Below are 24855 nucleotides of genomic sequence, written 5' to 3' on the forward strand. Positions count from 1 at the left end.
TCATCTCGAAAGTTTCGACCTGACTTCCAAGCGCACCCCATCCATGTGCTGGCCGACTAACCACTACGACAAGTCCTATCCAAGCCAGAAGCCTTTGGCCGATTATTGAAATGGGTTGTTGAGCTTGGGAAATTCAAGATCACTTATCATCCGAGGACAACCATAAGAGGACAGGCCCTGGAAAACTTCATAGTGGAATGCACTAGATTGACTGACGACGAAGTTATAACCCCAGCCTGCGAGCTGTGGAAACTTTATGTTGATGGGTCTTCCAACGAAAATGGATCGGGGGCAAGAATAATTCTGATCACCCCAACTGGGTGTCGATTTCACTCCACTTTGATATTTGACTTCAAAGCATCAAATAACGAGGCTGAATACGAAGCTCTACTAGCAGGACTTTGAATAGCCAAGGAACTTAAGGCTAAGGTGATACATTGCTACAGTGACTCTCAGTCGGTGGTCAACCAAATCTTAGGGGAATACCAGGCTCTTGGGGCAAGAATGGCTACATATCTAGTAAAAGAAAAAGTAGCACTCGAACATTTCCAATTTTACGCGATAGAGCAGGTCCCCCAAGAGCAAAATTCGAATGCAGACGCCCTAGCCAGGCTCACCACATCCACCGAGGTTGACGATCTGAATGTTGTGCCAATCGAACATCTATCGACACCAAGTATAAGCGTGCCTGAACAGGAGGATGTTTGCATGATTAACTCAGAGCCAACCTGGATGACCCCGATAGTTGAGTACCTTGAAACTGACATTCTCCTAGCAGAATGGACCAAGGCTCGGAAACTAGTGTATCAGATTCTCAGGTACACTATTGTGGAAGGAAGGATATATCGCAGAGGATACTCTATGCCACTACACTAGTGTGTGACTCCACCCGAGGTTAAGAAGATCATAGAAGAGATTCATGAAGGATTCTATGGGACCACACTGGGGGGCATAGCCTATCTAAGAAAATTATACGCCAAAGGTACTTCTGGCTCACCATCAAAGCAGACTCATTTGATTACATCAAGAGGTGCAATAAGTTTCAACGGTTTGCCACAATCCCTTGAGCTCCACCTTCCGAGCTAACTATGATGACCTCCCCATGGTCATTTGCGATCTGGGGAATTGTCCTCATAGGCTCGTTGCCAACTGGCAAAAGCGGAGTGAAGTATGTAGTAGTCGCGGTAGATTACTTTACGAAGTGGACCGAGGCCAAACCTCTGGCAACAATTACCTCAAAGAAAGTCTTGGACTTCGTGGTAAAAACATCATTTGCCGATATGGGATGCCAAGGAAGATAATGTCCGATAACGGTACTCAATTCGATAGTGACTTGTTTACCAGCTTTTGTGAGAAAAATGGGATAATAAAAAGCTTCTCCTCTGTGGCCCATCCCCAAGGAATGGCCAAGTTGAGGCTGTGAATAGAACCCTGAAGATTTCTATGAAGAAAAAATTGGAAGAAGCCAAGGGGAAATGGCCTGAAGAGTTGCCCCAAGTCTAGTGGGCATATCGAACCACAACTCGCACTTCAACAGGACATACCGTTTTTTCTCTGGCATATGGATGCGAGGCTATACTGCCAATCGAGGTCGAAATACCCACTATTCGTACCCACGCATATGATCAAGTCTCGAACCAATCCCAGCTTGAAGTAAGTCTGGACCTAATTGAAGAAAGATGGGATGAGGCTCAACTAAAAAATGTTGCATACCAACAGTGAGCTACCCAGTATTTCAATAAAAAGGTTTGAGACAGAAAATTAAGTTTGGGAGATTTGGTGCTAAGGCGTGTGTTCTTGGCTACACGGGACCCGGCTGCTAGCGTGCTCGGGCCTAATTGGGAAGGTCCTTATCAGATCGAATCGGTAATCCGACCTGGCGTCTACAAATTGGCAAGATTGAACAAGGATTTGGTACCACGAGCATGGAATGGTGAACATCTACGACCTTACTATCAATAGTGTAGGAACGATGTCACCTGTAACCGTGCTTGTTTATCTTTACTATGCTTCTGTTAATAAATTGTTCAATTCCGAATAAAGTTCGTTTTCGTTTCAATATGTTGTATTTTTTTTTTTTTTTGCAAACTCTCTTAATTTAATAACCTATGGTTACACTCATAGGATATTCAGGGGGCATTAGTGATATATATACCGTCAGCTTGAAAAAAAATATAACATATACGAAAAGAATAAAAGGCATTTGGATATAACCAAATACGCGAGCTAAAATAGTTTGGACATAACCAAATTATTAAAGAATAAAAGTGTTTGATCATAACCAAATACGCGAGCTAAAATAGTTGGACATAACAAATTATTAAAGAATAAAAGTGTTTGGATATAACCAAATACGCGAGCTAAGATAGTTTGGACATAACCAAGTTATTAAGAATAAAAGAGTTTGGATATAACCAAATACGCGAGCTACGCATGTTTGGATATAACCAAATGAGTGAGGCAAAGTAATTTGGATAAAACCAAATATGCGATCTAGACATAACTAGATCAAAAATATTTGTGTGTGGATTATGAACCAAAAACACGACCTAAATAGATTTGGAATGAACCAGCTAAAACTAATCGACAGAAAGTTGGAATATAAATAAACCTACTTCAAGTTAAGTCGAGATCGAGGTTGGAGTATCTTGCAAAAAGATAGTTTCGACCTCATAACTTTGGGGAGCTACCCGAGGACGAGGAAAAGTAACTATAAAAGCAAGATATAACTAAATCACCTATATTACACGCCATATAAGTACTTTCGAGTGCATGGTAAAAGTAAGTTCTGACCTTGACATGTAACGGGATCGGACACAGATACATCGAGTAAACTGTGTATAAATGCATTGAAGCTCGAACTTAAAATCTACCATGTGTTTGTATGAATAAACAGACATAAGGACAGTTTAATAAAAATTTCTTGAAATATTTTTACATAAGAAATGTAAAGCAAAAATATTAAAATAAAGTCAAATACGATATTATAGATATCATAAGAAAATAGCTCTTTCACGAGCTATAAATTGTCTTAGCCCCAGGGGCATAAAAAACAAAAGATAAAAAACTATTACAAGAGGTTCAAAGGGACGCAGCCCCAGGTCGAGATTTAGGAGGAAGGAGCGCCCTTCTTAGCCTTCTCAGCATCCTCCTTGGCCCTCTCTGCCTCCTCCCGAGAAGCCTCCTCCACATTGAGTCTAGCCTGCCATTTGGCCATGAGCTCTTCCTCAAAAGAGCCTAGGAAGTTGGTATCAAGATTAGCATTACTGGCCCAAATCCTGTACATGGCCAGGTCAACCGCCTGATCCTTCTTCTCCTTGAACTCTGTGAGAAGACGAGCCTTTTCGCCCTCCATTATCTCGAAGGTGACCTTTTTCTCCTCCTCAAGCTTGGCATTGACCTTCTCAAGCTCGACTATCCTAGCCTTCATCTGCTCGGCTTCAGCCTCCATCTTTTCCTTTGTGGCCTTGAACTCATCAGTGAGCTTAAGTTGAATATCCTTCGACTCTTGGGCATAGGACATGCTCGAGTGGACCTCGTTGTTCAACTTATAGTTGAGCTGAGCAATAGCAGCAAGAGACTGAAGCTCAAACAAATCCAGTTAGAACACATGCTAAGCATAATTTCCAAATGGTTAAGTGAGAGAAGTTACCGCAACAGCAAGCTCAACACTCTTGTCATAAAGGGTGTTGTAGTCCTGACCATTGTTCAAAAACTGCCACTGGGGAGCCTCGAAGCTGATGATGCTCTGGCCTACCCGAGACAGGATGTCCGAGACAAGTGTAGCTCCATGAGTCCCGGCAGCGTTGTCGACGACATACTCATCAACATGAGTAGAAATCGACAACAAGCGCCCATTTGGACGCTGGTTTCTTCAGAGGAGGGTCGAGCGTTGGGTGGACCATGATATTAAGAGGCACAGGGGGGACATCGGTGGTGGAAGCTTCGAACTGGGAAAAAGGATCCACGGCAAAGCTCATAACAGTGGGAGCTAGAGGAGGAGGAGTCTTCTCAGTCCTCTTAAGGACCTTGGCGGGCCGATCTGACTTTCGCGAGCCTCTCGAGCGCTTACTCCTCTGAGCCCCCTCGCCACTAGCGAGCACGGTGTCGAGATCAGAATCCATAGCACCTGCACAATTGCACCACATTATAAGAAATTCCAAGACACAAAAAGTTAGCACAATGCAGACATGAAAGGAATAAAGGACTAGTAAAGAGAAACCTAACTGGAACTCTCCCCCGAGCTCATTCTCGGTGACCACGTAATTCCCCCATCTTCAGAAGAGACATGGGGAGTCCCTTCCTTATATGTGGAAGTCAACCTCGAAAGGTCCCTATAATCATTTGTCTCGTATTGAACGGCTATTCCGTTCCATACCTCATTCAGACTATACATAGTATTGTATTTCCCTAGCCAACTATCAAACCTATGAACCCTCTCATCTACCTAGGACCATACATAAAAGTGGTCCCTATCATCTTCACACAAGACTAATCTTTCAAGCTTATGCTTAAGTAGCGAGGGAGACCATAAGTTCGAGCTAAGGATGACCGTACCTTTGTCGCTCGAGCTCGAGCCCTCGTCATTGGCCTCATTCCCTGATTGCGGACTCCTGTGATGTCAAACCAGGGATTGTGGCTTAGAACTGCGCCTCAGAGGAAGGCTGCCAGTTGGGAGAGGCACAAACTCCCACTTGGCGTATTTCTTATTGGACCAGTCATTTGTGGACTAATCATTTTCCAGGAGACCACAAGCTCGAAGCATATCTTCATGAAGAAGATAGGAAAGGGAATGCCTACCGTAAGGGAATTGGAGCAAGGCCTCCTTGTGCTCCTTCATCTTATCGGTGGGACTAGGTCAATGATAATTGGCTGGAGAAATAAACATATCATGAGTGATTCGAGCCTAAGAAAAAAATTCAAGCACAAAAAGAAGATATTTTTTATACTTACGGATTCGTCTGAACGAATAGTATCTGGAAGGAGCTAGGCCATCTGTCCAAAAGAAAGCCTTCTTGAAATCGGGGGAATGGTTGGGTAAATCCTGAAAGATTTTCTTCTCCTTGGGATAGCTCGAAAGGTAGTAGAATCCATCCCCTCCCCGATCTCGAGAGGGGTTGCTTTTCAAACAAAAGAGATACAGAATCTCCTTTGGTAAAGGTCCTTCCCACTTTAGCTCGTGGTAAAGCGACCTCAGGGCTGACAAAACCCTCTATGAGTTGTTGTTGAGCTGGAAAGGAGCGGACCCGAAAAAATCCAAGAAGTCCTTGAAAAAGAACTTTAAGGGAAATAAGGCCCCTGCCTTCATGTGCTCTTGGCTCCAAGCCGCATATTTTAACTTGTTGTTGGGATTACCATCTCCCAGGGCGCAATAGCTTTGCTCGTGGGAGGTTGGAGCTTGAAACCTCAGCGTGCCCAATATTCCAATTCCGTGGAGGGCCAGGATGTCAGAGATTTTCCCCAGTGAAGAAATCGAGCTCCAGTAGTGCTCGGCCTCAAAAAATTCTCCCTTCGAGGTGGGAATGGAGGTAGGCTGCGAGGTAGAAGGGGGGTTTGATGGTTCTCCCATCAGTGAAAATTGGAGATCTCCCGGCTTGAAGGCGATTTTCACTTTAAGAGTGGTATCGATGGGGATGGGTCTAGTCTCAGGGTATGGATCTGGGTAGATGGTGACCCTAAGTCTCTTCCTTTTCCTCTCCTCAACCTCGTCGATTTGACGTCGAAAGTGAGCTCGTGTATCTTCTTGCTCACGCCTTATTTAATGCTCCCGAATCAACTGCTGATTCTAGGTAAAAGGTGACTCCGGGCTCGGAGTTTTCGGTGAGTAAGGAATTGCGAGCTTTGACCCCCATCGCTTTTCTGACTTCTACGACATCTTACAAGAGAGCAAAAGGGTGAGAGACAGATGAACAAGAAATTAAGAATAAAAATCAAGATAGCCTAAGCTCGAATGATCGAGACTATGGAGCAAGCTCGATCCAAAGAACAAGGCCAGGGCAGAGCGTGTATTCCACGGAAAGGGAGGAAGGTAGATTTCTCTTTGAAGATCCTCGATTTTCAAGGAAAAAAAGTTGGCAGTTACTCAAAAAGTGATATTTTTGGGAAACGTGCAATTTGAAAACCCTAATCTTGTACCCAGTTTCTTGGTGTACATGATATGTCATCTGACATTTAAAAAAACACAACACAAGAGTAATATTTGCATCTTTTATGCAAAATCAGGGTTTAAAAATCCATAACGTCAAATAAGGTTACGAACTACATGATATTCGCTAAAGTATCTTAGTGATAAACTAGTGCCCAAGGCGCAACAGAAGCATAAACGTGCATGGAAAAATAAAGTACATATGCAGGCATACGTAGCTAAGAACAAAAACTTACACAATGTAGCTAGCGGGTACAGAGAAATTAATGATCGAAGGAGTGGTTGCAAAGACGATCTCACGGAGTTGAAGAAGCCAACATTTCTCTGTTTTCTTGGCTTGGAGAACATGCAAGAACTGGACAAATACAATTTCTGGTTCTTCTTTGCACAAGGTGTAAGTGAAATGGGGAAGACGATGGGGATGTATTTATAGGCCCCTAGGATGTCAAAGGTTGAGCTGATCTGAGCCATTGGCCAGATTTTGTATTCGATCCTATTGACGCCATTTTTCGTCAACTTAAAATGTAGAGCAGTTAAACAACAAGAACTACATCGCAGATAAATAATACAAAATAACAACAAGAATTTTAAGTGGTTTAGCAGTTAACTCTGCCTAGTCCACGACTCAATGTTATTAAGACTTTGGATATTTCAGGAAATTCTTTAGGGATGAATTCTCCAGAAATTCCCTCAAGATAAAAAAAATATGTCCTTTACAAAGGTTCATGACCTCTCTATTTATAGAGGGTTCTCAGAATTCGCTCCCACATACTTCGGGAAGATACTCCTCTTCATTAATGGAAATAATGAAATTAAATTCTGTATACAAGGAAACGTCCCCTAAAGACCAGGGGACATATAACAGACTAGTTAATATCCCTTTAATGTAGGGAAGTTACAACAATAAATATCTTTTGAATGCATGGACTGCGTCTCATCAGATGACCCACTAAGCCGTTCGAGGTCAGCAATCAGCATCATGCCAGTCCATGTATTTATGTAAATTATAAGCTATGCAACTTTCCCTAGACTAGCTCGGAGCGGGTAAATACCATCGAGGCCGTTACATTTCGAGCTCATACCCATACCAAGCTCGGGTTACTTGATCCGAAGACACCTGACAATGGATATATTCTAATGCTATGTCTTTCGAGCTTAGAAAGAACTTTGAGGTTACATATCTTCGAGGTTGCCACCTTGCTTTGAGAGTTTGGCATCTGGACCACGAACATGCATTTTAGCTATCGCGAGCTCACACCTGATGAATCCAGCTTTCAAGGTCACAATGTCAAGTCTCGAAATCTGGGTGTAACATTTTTCCCCCTCAAAAGTATTAGTTCGAATCCTATGAGAAGGAAACTTTTGAACTACTTCCTTCGGGAACCGTTCCATCGCACACTCGAGTATGGACATGCGTTAGCTGGGTGTTGCTTACTCAAGGTACTCGAGTACCTTGAGACTCTGCCCACGATCGTTTGCCTGCAAACTTTATGGTACCATCATGTCAATTGTCCCTGGCCATCAGATCTGATACGGAATCTGGCCAATGGCTCAGATTAATTCAACATTTACAATCTCTGAGGGTCTATAAATATATCCCCTTTTGTCTTCTCCACTTTTTCTTCACATTCAACTTCTCAGAGAAAAAAAACCAGAAACTTCTTCGCCTGGTTCTTGCATGTTCTCCAAGCCGAGAAGACAAAGCATGGTTGGACTTTTTGATTCAGTGAGATCGTACCTGCAACCGCTCGTTCAATCATCCATTTCTCTATTTCCACCGATTACATTGTGTAAGTTTTCGGTCTATGGTTTCTTTGCGTTATATATATATTTTTATGCATGCTTATGCTTCTGTTACACCATAGGGATTAGGATTTATTCTCGTCCCATTTATCAATTCACTAGTTTAACGCACTAGGATTAGGATGCTTCGAATGATGGACATAAGATTCAAACCCAGCTTCTGCGAAAAAGGGTCCAAAAATGGTTCCTTTTTTGGGTTTTCAAATTTTAGAAACTGTATCTTGCACACCAAGATATTGGGTACAAAATTAGGGTTTGTCTTCAAGGAATGCACGATTCCCAAAAATATCACCTTTTTAATAATCGCCACCTTTCTTCCCTAATATTTTGGGATTTCCCATGACATATCCACTTTCCTTCCCTTTGGTTGAACACACGCTCTGGGACTGGTCTCGTTCTTTGGATCGAGCTTGCCTTGTAGCCTCGATCATTCGAGCTTAAGTACTATTTATCTCTATACTTCTTGCTCGCTTGGCCCTCACCCTTTTACTTTCTTGTTAGATGCCGCAGAATTCGAGAAAGTGGTGGGGGTCAAAGCTCGCAATTCCCTACTCACCAATAACTCTGAGCCCGGAATCAACGTTTAATTCGGGAGCACGAACTGAGGCGTGAGCAAGAGGACAATGGAGATCACTTCTGATGTCAGATAAATGAGGTCAAAGAAGGGAAAAGGAAAAGACTAAGGGTCGCTCTTCATCCAGATCCGAACACTGAGCCTAGACCGATTCCACTCGACCCTTCGCTTAAAGTGGCGATTTCCTTCAAGCCAGGTGATCTTCAGTTTTCACTGATGGGGGAACCCTCTACCTCATAGCCAGGGAGGGAATTTTTTGAGGCTGAGCATTATTGGAGCTCGATTATGTCACTAGGCCAAATAACTGATATTTTGGCCCTTCATGGTATGGGACTATCAGGCTCGCTAAGGTGTCAAGCCCCGGCCTCCCACGAGCGAAGCTACCGCGCTCCAGGAGATGGAAATCTCGACAGCAAGCTGAGGTACGCAGCTTGGAGCAAGGAGCACATGAAGGCAGGGGTGGTACTGCCCTTGAAGTCTTTTTTCAAGGACTTCATAGATTTTGTTGGGTTGGCCCCCTTCCAGCTCAACACCAATTCTTACAGGGTACTGTTTGCCCTGAGGTTGCTGTATCACGAGTTGAAGTGGGCAGGACCTTCACTAGAAGAGATTTTATATCTCTTCTGCTTGAAAAGCAATCCCTCCAAAGCTTGGGGAGGGGATGGCTTCTACTATCTTTCGAGCTATCCAAAGGAGAAAAAGATGTTTGAAGACCTTCCCAATCATCCTCCTGACTTTAAGAAGGCCTTTTTCTGGACAGATGGCCTAGCCCCGTCTCGATTCTATTCATTCAGACGGATCCGTAAGTATTTCAACCTCCTTATTTTTGTGCTCGAACTTTGCTTTAGGCTCGTGCTTAGCTGAAATGTGCTTAATTTTCCAGCCAACTATCATCGCCCTACTCCCACTGATGAGATGAGGGAGCGCCGAGAGACTCTGCTCCAGCTTCCCTACGGCAGGAGATCCCTTTCCTATCTCCTACATGAAGACAAGCTCCAGGCTTGTGGGCTCTTAGGAGAGGATCAGTCCACATCAGACTGGTCCAATAAAAAATACGACCAGTGGGAGCTCGTGCCTCTGCCAACCGGCAACCTCCCCCCAAGGAGAGATGCGAGGCCTCCACCTCTAGTTCTTCATAGGAGTCCACAATTGGGGAACGAGGCCAATGACGAGACCTCAAGCTCAGGCTCGGATGAGAAAGGTACAGTCATCCTTAGCTCGAATATGTGATCCCCCTCCCTATTAAAGCATAGACCCGATAGGTTAGTATTGTGTGAGGACGATAGGAACCATTTTTATGTATGGTCTTGGGTAGATGAGCGGGTTCATAGGTTTGATAGCTGGCTCGGGAAATACAACACCATGTATAGCCTGAACGAGGTATGGAACGGAATAGCCATCCAATATGGGACCAACGACTATAGGGATCATTCGAGGTTGACATCCACCTATAGGGAAGGAACTCCCCCCGCCTCTTCTGAATATGGGGGAATTTCGTGGTCGCCGAGCACAAGCTCGGGGGAGAGTTCCAGTTAGGTTTCTCTCCACTTGTCTTTTTATCCCATGTATGTTTGCATTATGCTGAGTTACTTTATTTTTTAATAACACATATTGTGGTGTAACTGGGCAGGTGAGATGGACTCCGATCTCGACAACATCCTTGAAAGTGGCGGGGCCAAAAGAAGCAAACGCCCGAGAGGCTCACGGAAATCTAAGCGTCCCGCCAAGGTCCTTAAGAGGACTGAAAAGACACCTCCTCCACCAGCTCTACCTGCCACGAGCTTGGCTATGGAGCTAACTCCTCAGGTCGGGGTGTCCACTATGGTCGAGCCCCAACTTCCCATCATGGTTCACTCAACGCTCGGCCCACCTCCGAAAAAACCCTCAACTTCCTTAACACGCAAGTTGTCAGTTTCTACTCACGTTGATGAGTATGTAGTTTACAATGCTGCTGGACCCCATGGGGCTACGCAGGGCTTGGACATTCTGTCTCGAATGGGTCAGAGCTTTAGCGGTTTTGACGCTCCTCATTGGCAGTTTTTGAACAACGCCCGAGACTGCAACACACTTTACGAGAAGAGTATCGAGCTTACTACCGCGGTAAGCAAAATATTTCTCGCTACTAGCTGTATTTATAGACAGTCCATATGCTAATGTTGATTTCTTTGTATGCCAGGCTCTTGCTGTCTCTGCTCAGCTCAACTATAAACTGAACAATGAGATTCACTCGAGCAAGTCCTATGCTCATTAGGCGAAGGATCTTCAGCTCAAACTGAGTGATGAGCTCAAGGCAACAAAGATAAAGGTAGAGGCAGGAGCCGAGGAGCTTAAGGTCAAGATATCCGAACTTGAAAAGCAGAACACCATGCTCGCAGAGCTTGAGAAGAAGAATGCTCGGATCAAGGAGGTCAATGCCAAGCTTAAAGAAGATAAGGTCGTCACTTTTGAGATCATTGAGAGTGAGAAGAATCGTCTTCTTGAAGAGTTTAAGGAGAAAAAGGATCGGGCAGTCGACCTGGCCATGTACAGAATCTGGGCCAACAATGTCGACCTCGATACCAGCTTCTTAGGCCATCTTGAAGAGAAACTCGTGGCCAAATGGCAGGCTCGACTTAATGAGGAGGAGGCTGATCGGGATGACGCAGAAGGAGCTGGGGAGGACGCTGATGCTGAGAAGGCCAAGGAGGATGCTGAGAAGGCCAATGGGGTTGCTCCTTCTCTTTAGATGATACCTCGGGGCTGCGTCCCTTTATTTTTTTTTGTAATTGTTTTCTTTTAATTTATGCCCATTAGTCTGATACAATTTATCTTTCTTTTTGACTTCGTTTTAATATATATGATTTACATTTCTCGGGTTGAAATATTTTGCACATTTTATATTAAAGTGTCATATATGCCTGTTTAATCACACAAACATAGTTTAGATTTAAACTCGAGGTTCAATGCATTCATGCACAGTTAGCTCGAATTATCTGCTTCCGATCTCGTTATTTGTCAAGGTCGGATATTACTTTTAACATACACCCAAAAGTACTTGTATGGTGTGTAATGCAAATGGTTTAGTTATATCTTACTTTTTAGCTACTTTTTCTCAGCCTCGGTTAGCTCTTTGAGGTTATGAGGTCGAAACTATTATTCTGTAAGATACTCTAGCCTCGATCTCGGCTTATACGAAGTGGGTTATGCTCCAACATACTGCTGATTAGTTTTAGCTGGTTTGTTCCAAACCTATTAAGGTCGTGTTAGGTTTGTAATCCATACACATACATTTTAATCTAGTTTGCACATTTGGTTACATCCAAACATTTTTATCTTTTTGCCAGTTTGGTTATATCCAAACTTATCTTATTTCGCGCATTTGGTTATTTCCAAATACTTTTGTACTTTTGACTGTTTGGTTATATCCAGACTATCTTTGCTCGCGTATTTGGTTACGTCCAAACACTTATATGTGTTTCGTATATGCTATTTTATTTTTTCAAGCTGGTGGTATATGTGCCACTAATGCCCCCTTAATATCCTATGAGTGAGAACATAGGTTATTAAATTAAGAGAGATTACAAAAAATACAGCATATTAAACGAAATCAACCTTTATTTGAAAGAAAACCCAAAAATAGAAACACAGTATAGATAAACAAGCATGGTTATTGGCAACATCCTTCCTATACTATTGATAGTAAGGTCGTAGGTCTTCGCCATTCCATGCTCTTGGTGCTAGACTTCCATCCAATCTTGCCAACTTGTAAATGCTAGGTCAGATGACTTACTCTATCTGGTAGGGTCCTTTCCAATTTGGCCCGAGCACGCCAGTTGCGGGATCCCGTGTTGCCAAGAATACACATCTTAGCACCAAATCTCCCATGCTGCATTTCTGATCCCGAACTCTTATGTTGAAGTACCGGGTAGCTCGCTGTTGGTATGCATCATTTCTTAACTGAGCTTCGTTCCTTCTTTCTTCGATTAGGTCAAGAGTTTCTTCGAGCTGAGAGTGGTTCGAGGCTTGATCATAAGCGAGTGCTCGAATTGTGGGAATTTTGACCTAATTAGCAACATAGCCTCACAACCGTACGCCAGAAAGAACGGGGTATGTCCTGTCGATGTACGGGCCATGGTCCTATATCCCCATTAGACTTGGGGCAATTCTTCAGGCCATCTTCCTTTAGGTTCTTCCAACTTTTTCTTCAGCGAGAGTTTTAGAGTCTTGTTTACAGCCTCGACCTGGCCATTCACCTGGGGATGGGCCACTGACGATAAACTCTTTATTATTCCATTTTTTCGTCAAAGTTGGTAAACAGATCGCTGTTGAACTGGGTTCCATTATTGGACACAACCTTCCTCGGCATCCCATATCGACATATGATGCTTTTCACCACAAAGTCAAGGACTTTTTTGGAGGTTATTGTCGCCAAAGTTCCAGCTTCTGTCCACTTTGTGAAGTAATCTACGGCGACTACCGCGTACTTTACTCCGCCCTTGCCAGTCGGAAGGGAGCCTATGAGGTCGATTCCCCATACAGCGAATGGCCATGGGGAGGTCATCATAGTTAGCTCGGATGGAGGAGCTCCAGGAATTGTGGCGAATCGTTGGCACTTATCACACCTTTTTACGTAGTCAAACAAGTCTGATTTGATGGTAGGCCAGAAGTAACCTTGGCATATGATTTTCTTGCACAGGCTATGCCCCCCAGTATGGTCTCCACAGAACCCTTCATGAATTTCTTCTAAGATTTTTTTAGCTTCGGGAGGGGTCACACACCGGAGTAGTGGCATGGAATATCCTCTTCTATACAGCCTTCCATCTATAATGGTATAACGAGGGATTTGATACATCAACTTTCGATCCTTTGTCTGTTCTTTCGGAAGGATGCCGATCTCAAGATATTCAACTATCAGAGTCATCCAGGCAGGCTCGGAATTTATCATACACACATCCTCCTGCTCTGGCTCATTAATACTAGGTGTCGAGAGATGTTCGATTGGCACGACATTCAGTTTGTCATTCTCGGTAGAGGTAGCGAGCCTGGCGAAGACGTCCGCATTCGAGTTCTGTTCTCGAGGGACCTGTTCTATTGCATAGAACTCGAAATGTTCCAAGGCTAATTTTTCCTTTTCTAAGTACACTGCCATTCTCGTACCATGAGCTTGGTACTCTCCCAAGATCTGGTTAACCACTAGTTGGGAATCACTGTAGCAATGTATTGCTTTAGCTTTGAGCTCCTTGGCTATACGAAGTCCCGCCAGTAAAGCCTTGTACTCGGCCTTGTTATTTGACGCGTTGAAGTCAAATCTCAAGGCAGAGTGAAATCTGCTTCATGCAGGAGTGATCAAAATTACTCCTGCCCCCAATCCATTTTCATTAGATGACCCATCAACATAAAGTCTCCACAGATTGTGGGCCGGGGTTATAACTTCATCGTTGGTCATGCCAGTACACTCCACTATGAAGTCTGCTAAGGCTTGCGCCCTAATGGTCGTCCTTGGATGATAGGTGATCTCGAATTGCCCGAGTTCAATGGCCCATTTAAGAAGCCGACCTGAAGCTTCTGGCTTGGACAAGACTTGTTTTAGTGATTGATCAGTTAATACATGGATAGGGTACGCTTGAAAATATGGTCTAAGTTTTTGAGATGAGTGAATTAAGCTGAGAGCTAGCTTCTCCATCAAGGGATATCTTGATTCTGTCCCCAGTAACCTTTTACTGACGTAATACACGGGCCTTTGCACCTTTCCTTCCTCTCGTACGAGTACTTCACTTATGGCGTGCTCGGTCGTAGCAAGAAATAAGTACAGAACTTCTCCCGTAATGGGTTTTGACAAGATAGGGGCTCTGCGAGGTGTTTCTTGAGTTCCTGAAAAGCCAACTAGCATTCCTCTATCCATTCAAATTTCTTGCCTCCCCTCAACAGGTTGAAAAACGGAAGACAACGGTCTGTAGATTTTGATATAAACCTACTTAGTGCCGCCATCCTGCCTGTCAAACTCTGGACATATTTGTGTTTTTGAGGAGAAGGCATATCGATCAGGGCCTGAATCTTATCCGGATTAGCCTCTATTCCTCAAGCATTTACAATGAAACCCAGGAATTTTCCTGAAGATACTCCGAAAGAGCACTTCTGAGGGTTAAGTTTCATGTTATATTTCCGGAGCACGGCAAAGCATTCTTCGAGGTCATCAACGTGGTTATTGTTAAGTTGAGATTTGACTAACATATCGTCAACATAAACTTCCATGTTGTTCCCTATTTGCTCGGAGAACATCATGTTCACGAGCCGCTGGTAAGTGGCTCCAACATTTTTGAGCCCGAATGGCATGACGTTATAACAATATAACCCTTTATCTGTTATGAAGCTCGTATATTCCTGGTCAGGGGCATGCATGGAAATCTGGTTATAACCAGAATAGACATCCATAAATGACATTAGTCCATGCCCTGCCGTGGCATCCACGAGCTGGTCAATTCGTGGTAAAGGAAAGCAGTCCTTAGGACAGGCCTTGTTGAGGTCTGAGTAGTCAATGCAGGTTCACCACGTCCCATTAGGATTCACCACGTCCCATTAGCCAGTACCGGATTGGCTACCTAATCAAGGTAAAAAGCATCCCTAATGAATCAGTTTTCCTTTAACCTATCGACTTCCTCTTTTAGGGCCTTTTTCCTATCGTCATCTAGTTGTCTTCGCTTTTGTTGCTTCGGCGGGAAGCTTTTATCGATATTCAGTGCATGGCTCACTATATTTGGAATTATTCCTACCATGTCTGAATGTGACCACGCGAAGACATCTTGGTTTTTCTTCAAAAAGCAGATTAATTGCTATTTAGTGACCTTTACCGTTTTGGGGGGGTCTCATTCTTCTAGCCTGATTTCTTCAAGCTCTTCTAATGGTTTGAGATCAGCTCTTTCCTCCACTCTTAGGTCGATTTCTTCATCTATCTCCAAGATTGTCCCATCTTTATTCTGAATAATGATGAGCGCTTGTGTGCTCGCCTACTTTTTTCCTCTTATGGAAATGCTATAACATTCCTTCCCGGACAACTAGTCTCCCTTCAATGTTCCGATGCCATTAGAAGTTGGGAACTTGATGGCCAAATGCCTTACAGACGAGACTGCCCACAGCCCTACTAGGGCGGGTCTACTGAGCAGCACTTTGTAGGCTAATGACAGGTCCAGTACTACAAACTCCATTATCTTGGTCGCTAAGACTGGGTAGTCTTCCAAGGTTACAGGGAGTTCAATGGACCCCATACAGGCAATCCCTTCTCCTGAAAAACCGTACAAGGTCGTTGCACAAGCTTTTAGGTCTCAAAGCACGAGTCCCATCTTTTCTAAGGTGGCCTTCTAGGGAATGTTCACTAAGCTCCCATTATCAATGAGAACTCGATGAACTCTCTTATTCGCGATCTGGAGAGTGATGACCAGTGGGTCATTGTGGGGAAAATGTACATGGGACGCATCGTCCTCAGTAAAGGTTATCGGTTGAGATTCCATCTTTTGGCACTTCAGAGCTCTAGGTTTCGATTCATAGGAGGACCCGTCCCCAGTTTTTAGCTCGTTCACGTATCGCTTTTGGGCATTCTTGCCTGTCCCTGCGAGATGAGGCTCTCCTGAGATGGTTATCACATCTTCTCCATCAATTGGAGGGGGCCTATCTTCTTCTCTAGCTCGGGAATTGTTGTTTTGAGCCGGCTGTGGCGCAGCTGCCCTCTGGCTAGTAGAAGCCTAATTATTATTCTGATTCCTGACATACTGTCTGAAGTATCCTCTCGAGATCATTCCTTCGATCTCGTCCTTCAACTGCCTGCATTCATCAGTAGTATGCCCAGTATCTCTGTGAAATCGACAGTACTTGCTGGAGTCCCTCTTGGACTTCTGGTTTCTCATGGGGTCTGGATGCCTGAAAGGGACCTGGTTTTCATTAGCTAGGTATATATTCTCCCGAGACTCGTTGAGCTGGGTGTACACTTTGTACACGGAGAAATACCTTTCCCCTTTCTTCATTCTTCTTTCTTTTGGAAGGGTTTTCTGCAGGAGGTTTTGAGGCTGATGGGTTTGCCAAGGCCGAGGCAGAGTTTATGTTTATCATTGTAGTTACGGGCTGAGAGGTAATATTTAGTGTTGACCTCGCCTCTTCTACATTGACAAACCTCTGAGCTCGCCTATTAAACTCAATTAAGGACCTCACAGGTTTTCTCTGCATATCATCCCAGAGGGGACTTCTCGGCATTACCCCAGCTTAGACGGCAATTAGATGACCGCTGTCGTCTACATCCTGAGCTCGGGTGACTTCCAGATTAAATCTTGTTAGGTAGCTCTTCAACGTTTCACCTGGCTGTTGCCGAACGTTGGTAAGGGTCGATGCTTCGGGTCTTACCCCGATCATGGCTCTAAACTGCTTCTTGAAATCCTTTGATAGCTGATCCCAAGAAGTGATTGAATGTCTCTTATATTTTTCAAACCATTTTTTTGCTGGTCTTGTAAGCGATGCTGGAAATAGCATGCATCTGAGCTCATAACCTACTTTACTTGCTCTCATTATGGTGTTAAATGTACTCAAGTGACTGTACGGGTCAGATTTCCCTTCAAAAGGCGGGACATGAGGAATCCAAAACCCTTGAGGAAATGGAGTGTTGGAAATATGGGAAGCGAATGGTTCGAGCTCCTCATCAGAATCCTCATACCAACTCTGACCTCGCTCATTCTGTAAGAGTCTAAATGCCATTTCCAGCTAATCAATTCTTTCTTGAACCAGGTTCGCAGGGGGTCTTTCCTGGAATTGGCTATCATTGATCACAATTCCAGGCTCGCGCCTTCGCAGGGCATCTTTGCGCCCATTTAGGTGATCTCTCAGGTCCGGGTTCGATGGATTACCATTACCCCAATTCTGATTCAAGTGCTCCCGCAGGTCGGAGTGGTTCCTATGGTTTCCATTATTTCTTCGACCTTGATCATACATGCTAACTGATCTGGCGTCCCCTGAGTAATCATTGGCGAGGCTTGTCACATGATTGTTCCTAGATGGATTTCTTTCATGCTGCCTCGTCTCTGCAGTGCGAGATCGAGACATTTGGCTTCTCGCAGGTTGGTCGCCTCTCTGTTCTCTAGTAGCCTCTCTATTCCCATGTTTCCGTCCTGCCCATCTTGCCTCATCACCCCGAGTTGGTTATGTGTTCCTCCGAGGTGGTGAGGGGTATCTTATTGGTGATGGTGGGAACCGTATGGGTGATGGTGGCTGCCAATTATTTCGGGGCCTGGATGGCCCCGAGTTTGCCCGTGCTGACTCGGCAACAATCTGTGTGTTTCTAGGAACCTAAGTCCGAGCCTCTATAGGGGCTCGGTTATTCCCAGTTTCTGCTGGTAACTCCGTAGTTGAGTTAGCCGAAGCCCTAGCCCGAGTGTTTCTTTGGGGTCTTGAGGGAGCAGGTTGCTTTGCTGGTGGACGAGGTTGCTTCGTTCCTCTTGTGGCAGCATTTTTTCGAGGTCTCCCACGAGGCCTGCGGGGTGGAACATGAACGTCCTGCGGAGGTGTGTCTTGGTTCTCCTACGGAGGTTGAGGCTGAGCCGTCTGCACATCCCCGACTAACCTAGCCAATTCTTCATTCTGCTTCTTGGCTTCAGCCAACTGCTTTCTTAACTGTCAGTTTTCAAGTTCAACAATGGGGACGTACCATTCAGGATTATAGTACATGTCCTCATCATCCCTTTGAGCTAGAGGTGCTGGAGGTCCTTGAGAATCAGAGGACTCACTTCTCTCATCAGGTTCGGGATTCGTCATCGGCTGCTTCTCAGAGCGTCGTGGATAGTTTTCTTTAGGAAAATTCTAATCACTCGCAACCATAGCTAATCAGGGATTGTTTTGCTTAAGGCTCTCAATGAAAGCACCAAACTGTTGACCCCGTTTTTTGTCAACTTAAAACGTAGAGCAGTTAAACGACAAGAACTAGGGTGCAGATAAATAATACAGAATAACAACAAGAATTTTACGTGGTTCAGCAGTTAACTCTACCTAGTCCACGAGTCAATGTTATTAAGACTTTGGATATTTCAGGAAATTCTTCAGGGATGAATTCTCCAGAAATTCCCTCAAGATAAAAAAAAATTGTCCTTTACAAAGGTTCATGACCTCTCTATTTATAGAGGGTTCTCAGAGTTCATTCCCACATACTTCGGGAAGATACTCCTCTTCATTAATGGGAATAATGACATTAAATTCTGTTACTCCTATATACAAGGAAATGTCCCCTGAAGACCCGGGGACATATAATAGACTAGTTAATATCCCTTTAATGTAGGGAAGTTACAACAATAAATATCTTTTGAATGCATGGACTGCGTCTCATCAGATGACCCACTAAGTCGTTCGAGGTTGGCAATTAGCATCATGCCAGTCCATGTTTTTATGTAAATTATGAGCTATGTAACTTTCACAAGACTAGCTTGGAGTGGGTAAATACCACCAAGGTCGATACATTTCGAGCTCATACCCATTCCAAGCTCGGGCTACTTGATCCGAAGACACCTGACAATGGATATACTCCGATGCTATGTCTTTCGAGCTTAGAAAGAACTTCGAGGTTGCCACCTTGCTTCGAGGGTTTGGCATCTGGACCACAAACATGCATTTTAGCTATTGCGAGCTCACACCTGATGAATCCAGCTTTCGAGGTCACAATCTCAGGTCTCGAAATCTGGGTGTAACAAATTCGACGCTCAGGGGAAAATGAGGTGATGGTACCATAAAGTTGTCAAGCGAACAAACGTGGGCATGGTTCCAAGGCACTCAAGTACTCTGATTAGTCAATACTTGGCTGATGCGTGTCCACACTCGAGTGCAAATGATGGTATAGTTTCCAAGAGTGGCAGTTCAAAAGTTTCCTTCTCACAGGATTCGAACTAATACTTTTGAGGGGGCAAAATGTTACACCCAGATTTCGAGATACGAGGTTATGACCTCGAAAACTGGGCTCGTCATGTGTGAGCTCAAAATGTATGAAAACATCATATGGTCCAGTCGTAAAACCTCTGAAGTAAAACAACGACCTCGAGGATGTGTAACCTCGAATATTCTATATGCTCGTGATGGGAAACGACATGACACTTAAATATATATTTTCCCGATCGTCCTCAAACGAGGTAGTTCGAGCTTAGGACGTGGAAGCTCGGGTGTGACAGACTAGACAGCACCTACCTATCCCAAGCGTAGCATGAAGTTGGGTGACAAGTTCGTGATTGACCCATAAGTCTCGACAGACTCAATGCCAATTGTTGATCTTGAAGACCTGATGAGTCACCTGGGGTAGCCCATTACGTGTGGACATATTTATTGTTGTGCAATCCCAATATTTAAGGGATTTCATTTAATCTGTTTTCCGTTCTCGATCTTCATGGGACGTTTCAGTGTATATAGGATATAATGCATTTAATATCATTATTTCAATTGATATGTAGAATATCTTCCCGAAATATGTGGGTATGAATTATGCAACCTTCTCTATAAATAGAGAAGGAGTCACAACTTGTAATAAACCGATTTCTGATTTCTAGAGAGAAAGCTCTGGGTAATTCATCTCTGAAGAATTTCCAGAGAACTCCAAGTCTTAATAACATAGACTCGTGGACTAGGCAGAATTAACTGCTAAACCACGTAAAAAGTCTCTTTTTTCTCTTCATCATTCATTCGCTTCATTGTTTAATTGTTTAATTTCTCTACGATTTAAGTTGACGAAAAACGACGTCAATACATATTGTTTCATCATCACCTTAATAATCTTAAAAAAATTAGAAACTCATAACTAGAATAGAAAATACAAACAAAAAAATTACAAACATAAATAGGAAAATTTGGAGGATGAACCCCCAAATTGTTCCTCTAAAAATACATAGAAAATTAACCAAAAAGAAGAAGAAGATGAAGAGAATAGAGAGGTTTTGAAATGTGGTAAGTGTGTAGTGTAAACTCTCCTCCAAGCACCCCAAAATAATCACTCCCTAATTCCTTATTTATAGCCAAAAGAGGTGTTTAAAATAATCAATTTAAATTGATTAAATTAAATTTGAAATGAAGAATAATAAGGTAAGTAGGGGTAAATTATAGGGTGTAGTGATGATGTTTTGGGGTAAAATGTATAGGAAAGTTTGGGTAAAAAGTTTGCATTTTTGGGCAACAAAGGTACAAAAATGCAATTGTTGGGCTCAAAATGGGGAAAGGTGGCTGGTAGGGTGGCTAGGCCAGGTGGTTCAGGCAGCTGGGCTAGGTGGCAGCTGAAGAAGAGCACGGTTGGGTTGAATGGGCACAGCTGGCCCGTGTGGCTGGTGAAGGAGATTGCTGGCATGTGGTGTACAGCTGGGCCTGGACTTGGCGGAAGGAAAGGGCAGGTGCTGGGTGAAGCAAGCATTTGGTGGAGTAGTTGAAGGCTTGAGGCTTCGGTTGGAGGTAGGCGTGGGAGGCATTGAGCCTGGCTGGGCAGAAGTTACAACAAAATAACTATAAAAACACACAAAAATATATAAAATCAAAATAAACCCAATAAATTCAAAATTACTTTAAAACATAATAAATCAATTAAAAAATCAAGAATTAAGAAACAATTAGCACATAAAAAGTTGTAAAATAACTCTATTTTGTAGAGTTATCAACGACAAGAAACTCTTTTTCAGTAGTGGAATAGTTCATTTGAGCACTATTGAGAGTTCGACTTGCATAATAGACAACAAAGGGTTTCCCCTCCCTTCGTTGTCCTAGCACAGGTCCCACAGCAAAGTTACTCGCATCACAAATGATCTTGAGAGGAAGACTCCAATTAGGTGACTGAATGATGGGAGCAGAAGTGAGTGAATTTATAAGCGTTCAAAATGATTCCTCGCACTTAGGTGTCCACTCAAAGGTAACATCTTTTGCTAGGAGGTTGCTTAGCGAACGGGAAATCATTGAAATTTTTTATATGAACCTCCTATAGAAACCAACATGACCAAGGAATGACCTAACGTCTTTGACAGTCTTAGGAGTAGGCAGGTTGGAGATAAGGTCGACTTTGGATTGATCAACCTCAATTCCTCTTTCATAAACAATGTGGCTTAAGACTATGCCAGAAGATACCTTGAAGTGGCATTTCTCCCAATTGAGCACAAGTCCTTTCTCAATACACTGTTTTAAAACAACGTCAATATGAAGAAGACATGTGTCAAAGGAATTTCCAAAAACGGTTAGGTCATCCATGAATACATCCATTGATTTTTCAATCATGTCACTAAAGATTCTCTTCATGCATCTTTGGAAAGTAGCTGGAGCATTACACAAGCCAAATGGCATACGCCGGAAAGCAAAAGTGACAAAGGGACAAGTGAAAGTGGTCTTATCTTGATCCTCTAATGCAATCTCAATTTGATAATAGCCAGAATAGCCATCAAGAAAGCAATAGAATGGATGATCAGCTACATGTTCAAGGATTTGATCAATGAATGGGAGTGGAAAATGATCTTTGCGAAAGGTGGCATTTAATTTTCTATAATCAATGCACATGCGCCACACTGTCACAATTTTTGTGGGGACAAGGACCCCTTTTTCGCTTTGGATCTTAGTGACACCAGATTTCTTGGGCACGACTTGAGTTAGACAGACCCATTTGCTATCAGCTACTGGTTATATAATACCAGTATCTATCAATTTCAAAACTTCTTTTTTTACAACTTCTTTCATTGTGGGGTTCAGTCGCCTTTGAGGGTCTCTTCGAAGGATAGCCTCGTCCTCCAGATTGATTCAATGGGAGAAAATTAAAGGGCTAATACCTTTGATATCAACAAGCACCCAACGTATCACAGATTTATGCGTTCGTAGTAGCTCGAGTAACTGAAATTCTTGAGAATTTTGAAGGTTGGACGTGATGATAACTGGAAAGGTTTCATCTTCTCCCAAGAAGACATGTTTCAAACCCTCGGAAAGTTGGGTCAATTGAACAACTGGAACCTCTTCAGCTGAACTTTTCGGCTGTCACGAGGTAACTCTTCAAAGCGAGGTTGCCAAAACTAGATCCTTCTATTCCGTGAGTCTATGTGATATGATATTGCAAGAGTAAACTCAATAGAACTGAGACTTTCATTTTGAGAAAAAAGGAGGAGTTCATCGAGATTATCGAAGTTGTGTCGCAATTGAACCTCCCCGGGAATTAAAGTGTCAATCATGAATGTTTGATAACATTCATCATCTTCTCGGGGTTATTTCCCGATGCGAAAGATAATGACTTCAAGAGTCATGTTTCCAAACGATATCTTCATTAGGCCATTCCGAAAATTGATCAAAGCATTTGCAGTAGCAAGGAATGGCCTTCCGAGGATAATAGGAATTTTTGACTCCATGTTTACCATAGATTGGGTATCAAGAATAAGGAAGTCCACGGGGTAATAGAATTTTTCAATTTGAACTAAAACATCCTCAACAATACCCTTAGGCTTTCTGGTGGAGCGGTCAGCAAGCTGCAGCACAACAGATGTTGGCTTCATTTCTCCAAGATCGAGTTACGAGTATACAGAGTAAGGCATGAGATTTACACTCGGGCCAAGATCAAGTAAGGCTTGGTTGACTTCATGTGTCCCAATTTGAAAAGAAATGGTGGGACAATCGGGATCTTTGTATTTCGGCAGTGTCTTTTGTTCAATCACCGCACTTACTTGCTCAGTCAAGAAAGCAGTCTTCTTGACATGGTACTCCCTTTTTGTAGTGCATAGATCCTTGATGATTTTGGCATAAGCTGACACTTGTTTTATGATGTGAAGCAAAGGAAGATTAATCTTCACTTGTGTCAAGTGCTCAAGGATTTCAACTTGATTATCAGGATGTTTCCCAACTGGTTTCAAAGCTTGGGGAAATGGTACTTTTGGAGAAGCATTGAGTGGTGGATTTTTGGGAGTAACTTATGGAGTACTGGGAGAGTTGGATTTTATGGGTGGGTCTTGCAAAGTTTTACCACTTCTGGTTGTGATGGCATTTGCTTCCTTAACATTTTGATCATTAGAATTTGAAGATTGGGCCATGTGTTGGCCTTGCACATTGAATTTTGGTTAGGAAGGAAGTTTGCCTTTTTCCAGAATGGCCACAAATTCAGTCAATTTTGAGAATTGACATTTCATTTCCTTCATTTCTTCCATCATTTGGAAATTTAGTTTGGATTGTTCCTCTATGAATACATGAAGGGTATTCTCGAGAGAATTTCCTTGTGGATGAGCATTGTATTAAGGTGCAGAATATGCCTTTGATGGTTGAACTTGTTGCTCATTTCTCCATTGGCCTCCAGACGATTGAGCTTGGTCGGAATCTCTCCAACTGAAATTTGGGTGGTTTCTCCAACTAGGGTTGTACGCATGGGATAATGGCTTGTTATATGCGCTTAAGGCATTGCATTGCTCCTCATAAACCCCCCTCATTTCATTAAAAGCTAAGCAATCCTTAGCTAAATGCTCCGTCCCTCCACAAACAAAGAAAGGTTCTTGTGGTTCCGTTTGAGCAATCATGTGCGATTTTTGGCCATTTTTCATCATCAAGACCTCAAACTTCTTTTTCAAAGCTTCGAGTTGGGCCTTAATACAATCCTCTTCTCGAAGTTGATAGATCCCTGATGGTTTGTGTTGGTTGGTGCTATCAGTAGCACTTGGACCAGTCTAGGTGTGAGATGTTTTTGCAGTTTCTTCGAGATATTCAAGAGAATCGTCTAGCTCTTTTTCAAGGAATTCACCATTACATATCATTTCTACAAACTGGTGCTCACGACTCGTGAGGCCTTCATAGAAGTAACTGACCAAACGCTAGTTCTAATAGCCATGGTGCGGGCACTGATTCAACAGGTCTTTGAATCTTTCCCAGACTTGATAGAACGTTTCATTGTCCTTTTTGGGAAAATATGGAAATCTATAGTTTTAGACTATTGGTGTTATGGCTGGGGAAGTTTTTCAGAAAGAAGGATTTGGTCATCGCCTCCCATGCTCCAATATACCTAGGTCTCAAAGAGTATAACCAGCTATTGGCTTTGTCCTTCCAGGAGAATGGGATAAACTTTAGTCGCATAGAATCGACATTTTCGGTTCGGTTATAGAACGTGGCTAATACCTCCTCGAATTCTCTGATATGCACGTACGGGCTTTCATTTTCCATTCCATGAAATGTGGGCAAGAGTTGAATCATGCTAGGTTTAAAGTCTAATGCAGGCATATTAGGAGGGAAGATAATGCATGAAGGAGTGGAAGTGTGAGTAGGATGGAGGTAGTCATTGAGAGTTCTTGGTTGGATTTCATCATTGCGAGCCATTGCGAATGGACTATTATCAGCAAAAGTTTTTGGAGAAGCAAGATTG

The 24855-nt window shown here is 43.2% G+C and overlaps 1 non-coding gene across 1 annotated transcript; it reads left to right on the forward strand.

The window, feature by feature from the left end:
- The first annotated feature begins 24320 nt into the window (after positions 1-24320).
- On the forward strand, positions 24321-24428 carry LOC133820229 (small nucleolar RNA R71). Its single transcript, XR_009886653.1, has one exon. It is a non-coding gene; the product is annotated as a small nucleolar RNA R71 (small nucleolar RNA).
- Positions 24429-24855: the final 427 nt, after the last annotated feature.

Source organism: Humulus lupulus, chromosome 2 (genome assembly GCF_963169125.1).
Source record: "Humulus lupulus chromosome 2, drHumLupu1.1, whole genome shotgun sequence".
Classification (NCBI taxonomy): Eukaryota; Viridiplantae; Streptophyta; class Magnoliopsida; order Rosales; family Cannabaceae; genus Humulus; species Humulus lupulus.